Below are 12,638 nucleotides of genomic sequence, written 5' to 3' on the forward strand. Positions count from 1 at the left end.
TTCCAATAGCTGGTTAAAAATTACAAAAAGAGAACTAACAGTATACTTAAATACATTTTAGTAACTTAAATACATTATGTAATATAGCAACTGTAGGAAAACTAGAAGAAGGGGCCAGAGAGATAGTTCAGCAAGTAGGATGTGGGTGACCCAGGTTTGATCCCTGGCACCCCAAATCCCTCCAGGAGTAATTCCTGAATGTAGAGATAGGAGTATCCCTGAGCACTGCTGGATGTAGCCAAAGAGAGAAAAAAAAAAGAACCGAGAACGGATGACTGAAGAAAGAGACTATGGTACATCTACGCAATGGAATACTATGCAGCCATTAGTAATAATGAAGTCATGAAATTTGCTTATAAGTGAATGAACATGGAGAGTATTATGCTGAGTGAAATGAGTCAGAAAGAGAGGGACAGATATAGAATGACTGCACTCATTTGTGGGATATATATATAGTATGAGGCAGATATCCAAGGCAAGGGTAAGCAGGGGCCAGGAGGACTGGTCGATGGTTGGAAACTTGCCAGAGGAGTGTGTGGGGGGCAGTTAGGATAGGGAAGGAATAAACATGATAATAAATGATCATTTTGGACAGGAACTGAGCGTTGAAAGTAGGTAAAAGGATAACCTGATAACCTTTCATTATCTGTGTTGCAAACCATAAGGCCCAAAAGAAGAGAAAGAGGGAGATAGAAAGACACACAGAGAGAGAAAACTGTCTGTCATAGTGGCAGGTGGGCAGAGGGGCGGGGTGGAGGGACGGGGTGGAGGGGTGGGGCGGAGGGCAGGGAGGAAACAGGGACCATTTGTGGTAGCAGAAGTACATTGGTTGGGGCTGGAGTGATCGCACAGCGGGTAGGGCGTTTGCCTTGCACGCAGCTGACCCGGGTTCGATTCCCAGCATCCCATATGGTCTCCTGAGCACCGCCAGGAGTAATTCCTGAGTGCATGAACCAGGAGTGACCCCTGTGCATCGCTGGGTGTGACCCAAAAAGCAAAACAAAAAAAAAGTACATTGTTTAACTTTTGTTGGTGAAAGGGTGTTGGAACATTCATGGTCACGGTCACGGTCCTCCCGTTGTTCATCGATTTGCTCGAGCGGGCCCAGTAACGTCTCCATCATGAGACTTGTTGTTACTGTGTTTGGCATATTATACGACTGAAATCCAATCATGAAATTTTATAAATGTGTTCATCACTGTGATTCAATAAAAATAAATGCATAAATAAAAACTTGAAAAACAAAAAAAGTTACCTAAATAGGGGCCGGAGCGATAGTACAGCGGGTAGGGCATTTGCCGGCATCCTATATGGTCCACCAAGCACTGCCAGGAGTGATTCCTGAATGCAGAACCAGGGTTTACCCCTAGCATCACTGGGTGTGCCCCGCCTCCCCCTCAAAAAAAAGCAAAAACAAAAAAAGTTTCCTAAATAAATTTGGTGAGAATACTGGATGAGAAAATAGAAAAGGAATTATTTATAGCCAATGTGGTTTGCATTGATAAACAAATAGAAAAAAATTTTAAAATTCTGACTGATCTCTGGTCAAGAGAAAAGAAATTATTGTTTTCTCTACTGAACATTTTTTTTAAAAAGTTTTTGGATCACAGTCAGTAAGGCTGAGGGGTTTTTCCTGCTTCTGGACTCAGGAATCATACCTGGCAGTGCTCAGGGGACCATATGGGATGCTGGGGATCAAACTTTAGTTGGCTGTCTGCAAGGAAAGAGCCCTCCCCACTGTGCTCTTTCTCCAGCCCTTCCTGCACTTTTCTGTGAAGCTTCCAACCCGCAAAGGCTACTGTGTCCTGGGCTGAGGTCAGGTCGGCTTACAGCATGGGTGAGGTGACTACGGTCCTGCCAGGTGGGATTGTGCAGCTCAAAGAAAGGGCAGTTACAGTTGACTTGAGCAGCAAACGCAGTCTGGCGGGCTCAGGTAACAGAAAAGGCCAATAATGCCTCAGACTCAGGTGAGCCTTCATAGAGGACTTCAAGGACTCATCAAACAAAAAGTCTTCAGGCCCCCCGGGGTCTCAAGGCACGTTGTGCTTGCCTTACACAGGCTTGCTGACTCAGGTTCAATCCTCGGCCTCCCATATGGTCCCCTGAGCCCTGCCAGGAGTGGTCCCCGAGCGCAGAGCCAGGAGGAACCATGAGCACCGCCGGGTGTAGCCCCCAAACCAAACCAAAACAGAACAGTAAAAAAGCTAACCGTGGGCTGGAGAGATAGCACAGCGGGTAGGGCGTTTGCCTTGCACGCGGCCGACCCGGGTTCGATTCCCAGCATCCCATAGGGTCCCCCGAGCACTGCCAGGAGTAACTCCTGAGTGCAGAGCCAGGAGTAACCGCTGAGCATCACTGGGTATGACCCCCCCCCCAAAAAAAAAGCTAACCTTTGTAAAGTCAGAGCAATGGTACAGTGGGGAGGGCATTCGCCATGCTCAGTGCCAACACAGTACCATCCCTGGCATCTCATAGGGTCCCCTGAGTTGCACCAGGAGTGATACCGGAGTGCAGAGTTAGGAGTAAGTCCTGGATGTGGCTTCAAAACCAACAGATAAAATAAAATAAGTTCCCACGTGGGAAGTTGGCCAGGACCCTGGCTTGTCTGCGCCCTGAATCCATCATAGAGAGACAGTGAATGCTCAGTCCCTGAAGGGAGCAGGGGGGTGCTTACACGGGGGTGGGCAGGGAGACAGGCCAGCAGGCAGGGTGCCCCTCGGCAGTATGTTTTGAAAAGTGAAAAAAAAAACCCACAAGATTTGATCTGAAAAGAAATTTGTTCCGACGGAGAGGCCCAGATCCCCAGATGGGCTCCCTGTGGAGGAACGAAGGCTGAGAGTGCTGGTCGATGTGCCAGGGAAGACCAGGGAGCACAGGTGCCCAGTTAGTCCTCACATCGTTTTTGTCTGAGAACCATACCCTGCAGCACTCAGGGCTTACTTCTGGCTCTGTTCAGGGATCACTCCTGGATTCAGGGAGACCACGCAGGTTGTCTGGGAGTGAGCCTGGGTCGGCTGTGAGCAGGGCGGGTGTCCTAACCACCGTACGGCCACTCTGCCCCAGGACTCACTGGGAGGAACCCATGTTCTCGGTGCTGGAGAGGGCTTTCTTCTGTGCTTTTCCTGGTCTCGTTCATCTCAGCTGGCCTCAAGAAGTGTGGAAGAGCACCCGGGAGCCTTCTGACATAAGAGTAGATAAGCCAGAGCGATCGTACAGCAGGTAGGGTGTTTGCCGTGTGGCGGCCAACCTGGCATCCCATGTAGTCCCCAAACACTCAGGAGTAAATTCCCAAGTGCAGAGCCAAGCGTAGTAACCCTTGAGCATCACTGGGTGTACCCCCCGCCCCAAATGAGTCAAATGCCGGTGAGTCGCACTTTCATTGGAAATCAAGAATTTCATTCCAGGCTAGAGAGATAGTATAAGACTAAGACACTTGCTCTGCACCCTGCTGAACTGGGTTTAATCCCTGGCACCGCATGCGATCCATCACGGGTGATCCCTGAGTGCAGTCAGAAGTAAGCTCTGAGCACTGCTGGGGGTGACCCAAGAAGCAATGTCACACACACACAAAAAGAGTTGAATTAGCCAGGATGAGGCACAGCAGGCCGGGCACTGTCCTTCCATGCAGTCAGCCCTGGGTTTGATCCCCGGGACCCCTGAACACCACCAGAAGTAGTTCCTGAGTGCAGAGCTAGGAGTAATTCCTGGGCATCTCCGGTTAAAAATATTTTTCGTGCATGCATTACTCTAGTACTGAGGTAGTGATTTGACAGAAGGGAAGAGTGCAGAGCTGGAAAGATAACTCAAAGGACTTAGCATGTAGGGGCCCCAGGTCTGGTTTCCTGGCACGGTCCCCTGAGCGTGGTGGTCTCAAAACAAACAAAATGAAATAAATTGCAAACAGCAACTTCCTCTCCCTCTGCTTCCTAGCTTTCAAATGAGGTTGGGTTCCACGCAGGCCCTTCTCCACACCTCCAGCACCTCCTCCTGGAAAAGTTCCTTCCATATGGAGATTCAGTTATGATCCTCTTCAGCCCTAAATTTATATGTGCCAGGCTGAAGACGCAGCACAGTGGGTAGGGCACTTGCTGCACATGTGGCTGACCTGGCTGTAAGTCCTAGCACCACACATGTTCTCCTGGCATGATCAAGAGTGATTCCCGGGCTGGAGCCATAGCACAGTGGGTAGGGCGTTTGCCTTGCATGCAGCCAACCTGGGTTCGATTCCCAGCATCCCATATGGTCCCCCGAGCACCGCCAGGAGTAATTCCTGAGTGCAGAGCCAGGAGTAACGCCTGAGCATCGCCGGGTGTGACCCAAAAAGCAAAAATAAATAAATACAAATTTAAAACATAAAAAAAAGTGATTCCCGAGTGCAGAGCCCTGAGCACCGCCTAGTGGGGCCCTCCCGAAACCACAAAATTTAAATAAGGAAATAAGTAAGTATGTGTGTGTCCGGGTGAAAGGGGGCAGAATAAACCAGGCTATCAAAGCCCCTTTAGTAAGTCAAGCTGAAAACTGGAGGTTTTCCCAGCCACAAGGAGGTTCTGCCGCATTCCCGATCACAGCCACAAGAGGACAGTACAGCCCTGAGCGCCTGCGCAGGTGACCGCTGGAGGCCAGCCAAAAGACAAGCTTAATTTCCGGAGTTTTCCTGGTTCTAACCTTGATTCTTTAGGGCGCCAGAGGGTTGAGCTGAGATGAGAGATCAATTTACAAATTAAATCTGCACCAAGAATACAGAGAAAAGGCTAGGTCTATAAGAAAACTGGATTCTAAGAAAGTTAATTTTTTTTTCTTTTTGGGTCACACCCGGCAATGCACAGGGGTCACTCCTGGCTCTGCGCTCAGGAATCACCCCTGGCGGTGCTCAGGGGATCATATGGGATGCTGGGAATCGAACCCGGGTCGGCCGCGTGCAAGGCGAACGCCCTACCCGCTGTGCTATTGCTCCAGCCCCCTAGGAAAGTAAATTTTTTTATGAAAAAATAAATTGGGAATATATTTTTGTGCTAGTTGTAAGCTGCCTGATGCTTACACCACGAGAGACAGGGCTTTGAGAAGAGCTGGGGGCATTTTCCCGGGCTGACACAACAGCTTGACAGTCTGGAAATCTGCGTTCCTATAATTTCTCAAGGAGTATCGGGTCACTCTGTTTCTACTCCACATGCTCTTACCAGAGAAAGTTCAGAACTTCTGGAGCTTGCTTGGCACACGGCTTACCTGGGTTTGATTCCCGGCACCCCATATGGTTCCCCGAACCTGCCAGGAGTGATCCCTGAGCACAGAGCCAGGAGTAAGCCCTGGGCACTGCTGGGTGTGGTCCCCAAAAAGCAAAGAGACAAACAAACAAAAAACAAAACAAACAAACAAAAGAGAATTGGTTCTGGAAGCACCCATGATACTCAGCTCAAACTCTGCACCAAGCGTGGGTGCTCTGTTTTGTTTTCCTGGTTAGAATAAAGTAGAGAATTGAATAGCTCAGAGGTTAAGAACTTTGATTTGCATAAGGTCCAGGACACTGTCCTCCCGTTGTTCATCGATTTGCTCGAGCGGGCCCAGTAACATCCCCATCGTGAGACTTTGTTGTTACTATGTCTGGCATATCGAATACGTCACGGGGGGCTTGCCAGGCTCTGCCGTACGGGCGAGATACTCTCGGTAGCTTGCCGGGCTCTCCGAGAGGGGCGGAGGAATCGAACCCAGCTCGGCCAGACCAACCGCATGCAAGGCAAACGCCCTACCTCTGTGCTATCGCTCTAGCCCTGGATATTCCCAGGCACTGTGTATGTTTCCCTGACCACCGCCAGGAGTCACTCCTGAGCCACGCATAGCCCCTGAGCACACCTGGTGTGGCCTCAAATTGACCTTCCAACAACCAAAAAAACGAAAACAGCTTATTCCATTCTATAAAAGCTTCCTCTCTGCTCACCTCCGAGGTCCAGGAACTGCAGCCTAACATAGGGAGGTGGTCGGGAAAGGGGACCCCAGAGTGATGAGTTTGATGAAGAAATGAAACCAAAATGATTTATTGGGTTTTATTTAAAAGGGAATTCCTCTGTTCCAGCCGTGTTGCTAACCTGGATGTGGGAAGGTCGGGCCTCCTTGGGAGATGACTCTGCCGCAGGCAAGACTGTAAAGACACTGGGTAAAGCCAGCCCAAAGGGAGAAGGTTCGAGCCTTTTAGGAGAGGAACTGAAGGTCTGGTAAGACGATGACAGGGGGACAGACGGGACAGCGTCCCCTGGATTTGGCCAACCTGGGTAGATTCCCAGTGTCCCGTATGGTCTCTTGAGCACTGCCAGGGTAGTTCCTGAGTAGAGAGCCAGAAGTAACCCTTGAGCATTGCCAGTGGACGCCTCCCCCCAAAGCCCCCTTCAAAAAAAGGGAGTGTGAAAAGAAGGACCAGAGAGATGGTACACGCTCGACCTGGGTTCAATCCCTGGCATCCTATATGGTTCTCTGAGCCCACCAAGAGTGGTCCCATGAGCACAGAGTCAGGAGAAACTCCTGAGCACCATTGGGTGTGGCTCCCCCAAAACAAACTCACAGGGCGTTTGCCTTGCATGCGGCCGACCCAGGTTCGATTCCTCCGTCCCTCTCGGAGAGCCCGGCAAGCTCCCGAGAGTATCTCGCCCGCACGGCAGAGCCTGGCAAGCTCCCCGTGACGTATTCGATATGCCAAACACAGTAACAACAAGTCTCACGATGGAGACGTTAATGGTGCCCGCTTGAGCAAATCAATGAACAATGGGAGGACAGTGCTACAGTGGTTCGAGCCTTGCCCCGAGAAATCGATATATAATATATATATATTTCATATATATGTATATATATCTGTGAAAATATATTTCCCTCTAAGATTGCTTTCTACTTTAAACCCCACCAAATATGGTGTGCTACTCTGGAATATTAGTGCTGTGAGGTATGACAAGTCATGTGGCCGCGTTTGTGGTTCAGGAGAAAGTTCACTTGTGGGTGAGGCTCAGTCCGAGTGTGTGGAGAGCGGCCCTGAGCAGGGCGGCGGTTGAGTTCTGGAGGGTTTCTGCTGCCAGGGCTGGGTCCCTTGGGGCGAGGAGGGCTCTCGCCCACCCCCCTCGGGGTGCCCCAAACGAAACAGCCTGGCGCGTGCGGGGTCCCGCGGCACGGTTACTGCCTGTCTTTTTATGCTCTCTCCCGAGAGAGAAGGACCAGTTTCTTCCTTCTTTATCTTTCTTTTCTCTTTTGTTCCTTCCTTTTTTCTTCCTTTTTTCCTTCTTCCTTCCTTCATTTCTTCTTTTTCTTCCTTCCTTCCTTCCTTCCTTTCTCCCTCCTTCCCTCCCTTCTTTCTTTCTCTTTCTTTCTTTCTTTCTTTCTTTCTCCTTCCTTCCTTTCCTCCCTCCCTCCCTCCCTTCCTCCCTTCTTTCTTTCTTTCTTTCTTTCTCCTTCCTTCCTTTCCTCCCTCCCTCCCTCCCTCCTTCCTTCCTTCCTTTCTTTCTTCCTTCCTTCCTTTCTTTCTTTCTCTCTTTCTTTCTTTCTTCTTCCCTCCCTCCCTCCCTCCCTCCCTCCCTTCTTTCTTTCTTTCTTTCTTTCTTTCTTTCTTTCTTTCTTTCTTTTTTCTTTCTTTCTTTCTTCTTTCTTCCTCCCTCCCTACCTACCTACCTACTTTCTTTCTTTCTTTCTTTCTTTCTTTCTTTCTCCTTCTTTCTTTCTTTCTTTCTTTCTCCTCCCTCCCTACTTCCCTTCTTTCTTTCTTTCTTTCTTTCTTTCTTTCTTTCTTTCTCCTTCCTTCCTTCTTTCTTTCTTTCTTTCCCCTCCCTCCCTCCCTCCCTTCTTTCTTTCTTTCTTTCTTTCTTTCTTTCTTTCTTTCTTTCTCACTTTCTGTGAGTTTTCTCCCCCCGTGAGCCAGGGATGAGACTTGGGGCCTCCCTCACACCTGCGTGTGGGGGTTTGAGCCACACCTGGCTGTGTGCTCAGGGGTTGCTCCTGACTCTGAGGTCAGGGATTGCTCCTGGTCAGGTTCAGGAGTGCTGAGGCTGGAATCTTGGCTGGCTACCTACAAATCTAGCGTCTTATCTGATGTGCTATTTCTTCACCCCAGGATGTTTGTACTTTCTTTTTTTTTTTCTTTTTGGGTCACACCTGGCGATGCACAGGGGTTCCTCCTGGCTCTGCGCTCAGGAATTACCCCTGGCGGTGCTCAGGGGACCATATGGGATGCTGGGAATCGAACCTGGGTCGGCCGCGTGCAAGGCAAACACCCTCCCCACTGTGCAGGGTATCTCCAGCCGCAGGATGTTTGTATTTTCAAAAAAAATTTTTTTAGTAGAGGCACTCCTGGTGGTGCTCCTGAACTAACCCAGCTCTGTGCTCAGGGGTCCCTCTGGAAGGGCTCAGGTTAAGCTGGGGCTTAAATTTGAGCCTTCTGCATGCAATGCTTTGAGTACTTTCTGCTGTTTCCCCAGCTCTGGAGTTTTCTTTTGGGTCTACTTGTTCCCACGGAGACTCCCTTCTTAGAAGCCATGCGTCAGATGCTTCTCTCCTGTCTCAGGGAACCATAGTCTGGAGACTAATCCCCTAAACCAGTCACTGGCCAGGGAATGAAACTCACCATGATAGGGGCTGGAATGACAGCATGGTGGGGAGGGTGTTTGCCTTGCATGCAAGAGAACCGGGTTTCGATCCCTGGCACCCTGAGCCTGCCAGAGTGATCCCTGAGCACAATCAGGAGTAAGCCCTGAGCTCCACTGGGTGTGCTCCCAAAACAAAACAAAACAAAACAAAATTACTATAATGGACTAAACTAATCATGTGCCAGAGGGATAGTACAGAGGGGGGTGTTTGTCTTGCACTCAGTTAATCTGAGTTTGATCCCCAACACCACATATGGTCTCCTAGGAGTGATGTCTGAGCACAAATCAGGAGTCAGTACTTAGTACCACCAGGTAGGGGGTGGTACTAAGTACTTATCAAAAATGGGGCTCTATCCCCTGCCCCAATAAGACCCTGAACGGTCCCTCCGGCTACTGATCAAGCTGCTTAACGGCCATGATCCCAGAGACACACAAGCGAAACTCGGAACCCAGCGGCTGTTGGCAGAAATCCCTCCAGATTTAATTATTAAAATTTCAGAATTCCAAACACCATATGCTAGGCATAATCAGCAGTAGAAAACAAATGGTCTAATGCTGCCTTTTTGGCAGGTCTGAGTGTTGGGGGGGGGGGGAAATCCCAAATAATAGTGGTGGATCTGGTGTCAAAATATTGAATATAATCAAAATAGAGAGAGAGTAACGTGGAAATCGTCTGCCACACAGGTAGGGAGGGGTGGGATGGGGGGGGGTACTGGGGTTTTGGATGGTGGAAAATGTGCACTGATGAAGGGATGGGTGTTTCAACATCGTAACCGAGACTTAAACCCGAAAGCTTTGTAACTGTTCTCACGGTGATTCAATAAATAAATTTATTTTTTAAAAATGGGGTCTAGGGGCTGGAGTGATAGCACAGTGGGTAGGGCGTTTTCCTTGCACGTGGCCGACCCGGGTTCGATCCCCAGCATCCCATATGGTCCCCCAAGCACCGCCAGGAGTAATTTCTGATTGCAAAACCAGGAGTAACCCCTGAGCATTGCAGGGTGTGACCCAAAAAGCAAAAAAAAAAAAAAATTTAAAAAAATGGGATCTAGGGAGAGCTAGAGGGGGGGTTTCTCTGGAAAGGCACATTTGGAAAGGCAGCTGGTGGTACCCCACGTACCTCAGCTTGGTTCCTCTACAGACTTGAGAGGGTGCTGCCCACTTCATCTAATGCCCATGGGCATCGCGGAGTCAGACGCTGCCAGACACCTGGAGGTAATTTACAGGGAAACAATGAACCGTGTTCTCCCGGGAAGGAGCCAGCCACAGAAGGACAAGTGCTCTGTGGCTGTGAGGGAAGTCAGATTCCCAGACAGGAGCCAGGGTGGCACTGTCTGCAGAGGCAGCGTGTCATGTTGCAGGTGGGGAGATGGGACGCAGGGGCAGGGGCAGACAGTGGTGGTGGCCGGCCGCACTGCCCAGAACTGCCACTGAACAAGGGCTCGATTGTAAACTCGAGTGCTGCGGGTGTGGCCCACCAGTAGAGCAATTTTTGTTTTTGTTTTGGGTTGAAACTCGGCAATACTACTCCTGGCTTTGCACTCAGCAACAAGCCCTGGCAGTGCACAGGGGACTATGCGGGATGAAAGGGATCGAACCTGGGTTGGCTGTGTGCAAGGCAAGTGCGCTACCCATTGTACTACCGCTCTAGCTCTCAGCCGTAGAACATGTGCCCTCTATGTAGGAGGTGTGAGTTGTATCCTTGGCATAGGCAGGAAGAAAGGAAGGGAGGGAGGGAGGGGGAGAAGGGAGGGAAGGAAGGGAGGAAGGTGGAAGGGAGGGAGGGACGGGGCCTATTTGTCTTTTTTTGTTTTTTAATGCCAAACACAGTAACAACAAAGTCTCCAATGGAGACGTTACTGGGCCCCCTCGAGCAAATCGATGAACAACGGGAGGACAGTGCTACAGTGCTCACAGGGCTGCACCCAGTTGTGCTCAGGAATTACTCCTGGCTCTTCACACAGGGGGTCCCTCCGGGTGGTGCTATGGGGACTATTATGGGATGCTGGGTTCGAACCAAGGTGGGCCGTGTGCCGCCCCTGTACTGTTCTTTCAGCCCCTTTTTTTCCTTGGTGAGCCTAGTGGCAGGTTTATCATTTTATTAATTCCGTCGAAGAACTTCCTCTTCAAATTTCATGCATCGTTAGTATCATCCTTTTGGTTTTTCTTTTTTTCATTCTTTTCTTCTACTTTTTTTTTTTTTTTTGCTTTTTGGGTCACACCTGGCATTGCACAAAGGTTATTCCTGGCTCATGCACTCAGGAATTACTCCTGGCGGTGCTTGGGGGACCATGTGAGAAGCTGGGAATCGAACCCCGGGTCGGCCGCATGCAAGGCAAACGCCCTACCCGCTGTGCTATCGACCCAGCCCCTCTGCTCTAATTTTTATTTTGTCCTTTCTTGTTTTTGTTTCGGTGCCGCACCTGGTGATGTTCGGGGCCTCCTCCTGGCTCTGCACTCAGGGATCACTCCTGACAGGCTCAGGGACTATATGTGGTGCTGGGAAGGGACTGTCAGGTTGACCACACGCATTACTCTTCTTTCTGCTGATTTGGTTCTGTTTGTTTTTCCTTTTCTAGTTCCTTCCAATGTTCCTTGATTATTGACGTGGGCCTGAGGCGCTACAAGTTGCCTTCTAAATGCTACTTTTCCTGCAGCCCATAACTGGAGGGTCTGACAACTCATCTTTAGTAATTTTTTTTCTTTCTGGGTTTTGGGCCATACAGGCTATGTTCAGGGATCCCTCCAGACAGGGCTCAGGGGACCACATGGGGTGCTGGGGTCGACCCTGATCAGCCATGTGCAAGCCAGCACCCTGCCCTCTGTGCTATCTTTCTTTCTTTTATTTTATTTTATTTTTTTGCCTTTTGGGTCACACCTGGCGATGCTCAGGAGTTACTCCTGTCTCTGCACTCAGCAGTTAATCCTGGCGGTGCTCAGGGAACCATATGGGACGCTGGGAATCGAACCCAGGTCAGCCGCATGCAAGGCAAACGCCCTACCCGCTGTGCTATCACTCCAGCCCCTCTGTGCTATCTTTCTGACCTCCTCACCAACGAATTATTTCTCCTTTGATGTCTTCATTGACCCAAGAATCATGTGGAAGTATGTCATTCAGTCTTTACATATTTGAGATCCCCCATTTTTTGAGGGTAGTGGGGGAGGGAGGCAGGAGTCCAACCCAGGGTCTCGTGCGTGCAGAGCAACTGCCCCACTGGTGAGCCTGTCTGGAGCCTCTCCCTGTTGCCATTTGGTGGCAAGTCTCGATCACCACCGTCCGGTGTTGGTCTCTGCTTACTTGCTGGCTCCTTTGTCCCAGCATAGGATCTATCTACCCTTGAAAATGTTTCATGTATGGGGCTGGAGCAATAGCACAGCGGGTAGGGCATTTGCCTTGAATGCAGCCGACCCAGGTTCGATTCCCACCAACCTATATGGTCCCCCGAGCACTAAAAGGTAAAAAGGTAAAGGCCCTCCCGTTGATCGTCGATTTTGTTCGAGCGGGCCCAGTAACGTCTCCATGTACTGTGTCTGGCATATCGAATACTCTCGGTAGCTTGCCGGGCTCTCCGAGGGGCGGAGGAATCGAACTCGGGTCGGCCATGTTGGCCGCCTGTAAGGCGAACACCCTACCCGCTGTGCTATCACTCCAGCCAAACACAGTAACAACAAAGTCTCCAATGGAGACGTTACTGGGCCCGCTCGAGCAAATCGACGATCAACGGGAGGGCCTTTACCTTTACCCCCGAGCACTGTCAGGAGTAATTCCTGAGTGCATGAACCAGGAGTAACTCCTGTGCATCGCTGGGTGTGACCCAAAAAGCAAAAAAAAAAAAAAAAAAGAAAAAGAAAAAAGAAAATGTTTCATGTGGTTTGAGAAGAATGCAATTTTTTCCGTTGGGATAGACATTTCTGTATATATAAAGTCCATTTTATCAATTGCTTCCTCTAGTACCACAATTCTCTTGTTCATTCTTTGCCTGGGTGACCTGTCCTTGCTGGGAATGGTATGTGAGGGTCCCTTAA

The sequence above is a fragment of the Sorex fumeus genome, unplaced genomic scaffold (assembly GCF_029834395.1).
Source record: "Sorex fumeus unplaced genomic scaffold, SorFum_2.1 ptg000001l, whole genome shotgun sequence".
NCBI classification, from domain to species: domain Eukaryota; kingdom Metazoa; phylum Chordata; class Mammalia; order Eulipotyphla; family Soricidae; genus Sorex; species Sorex fumeus.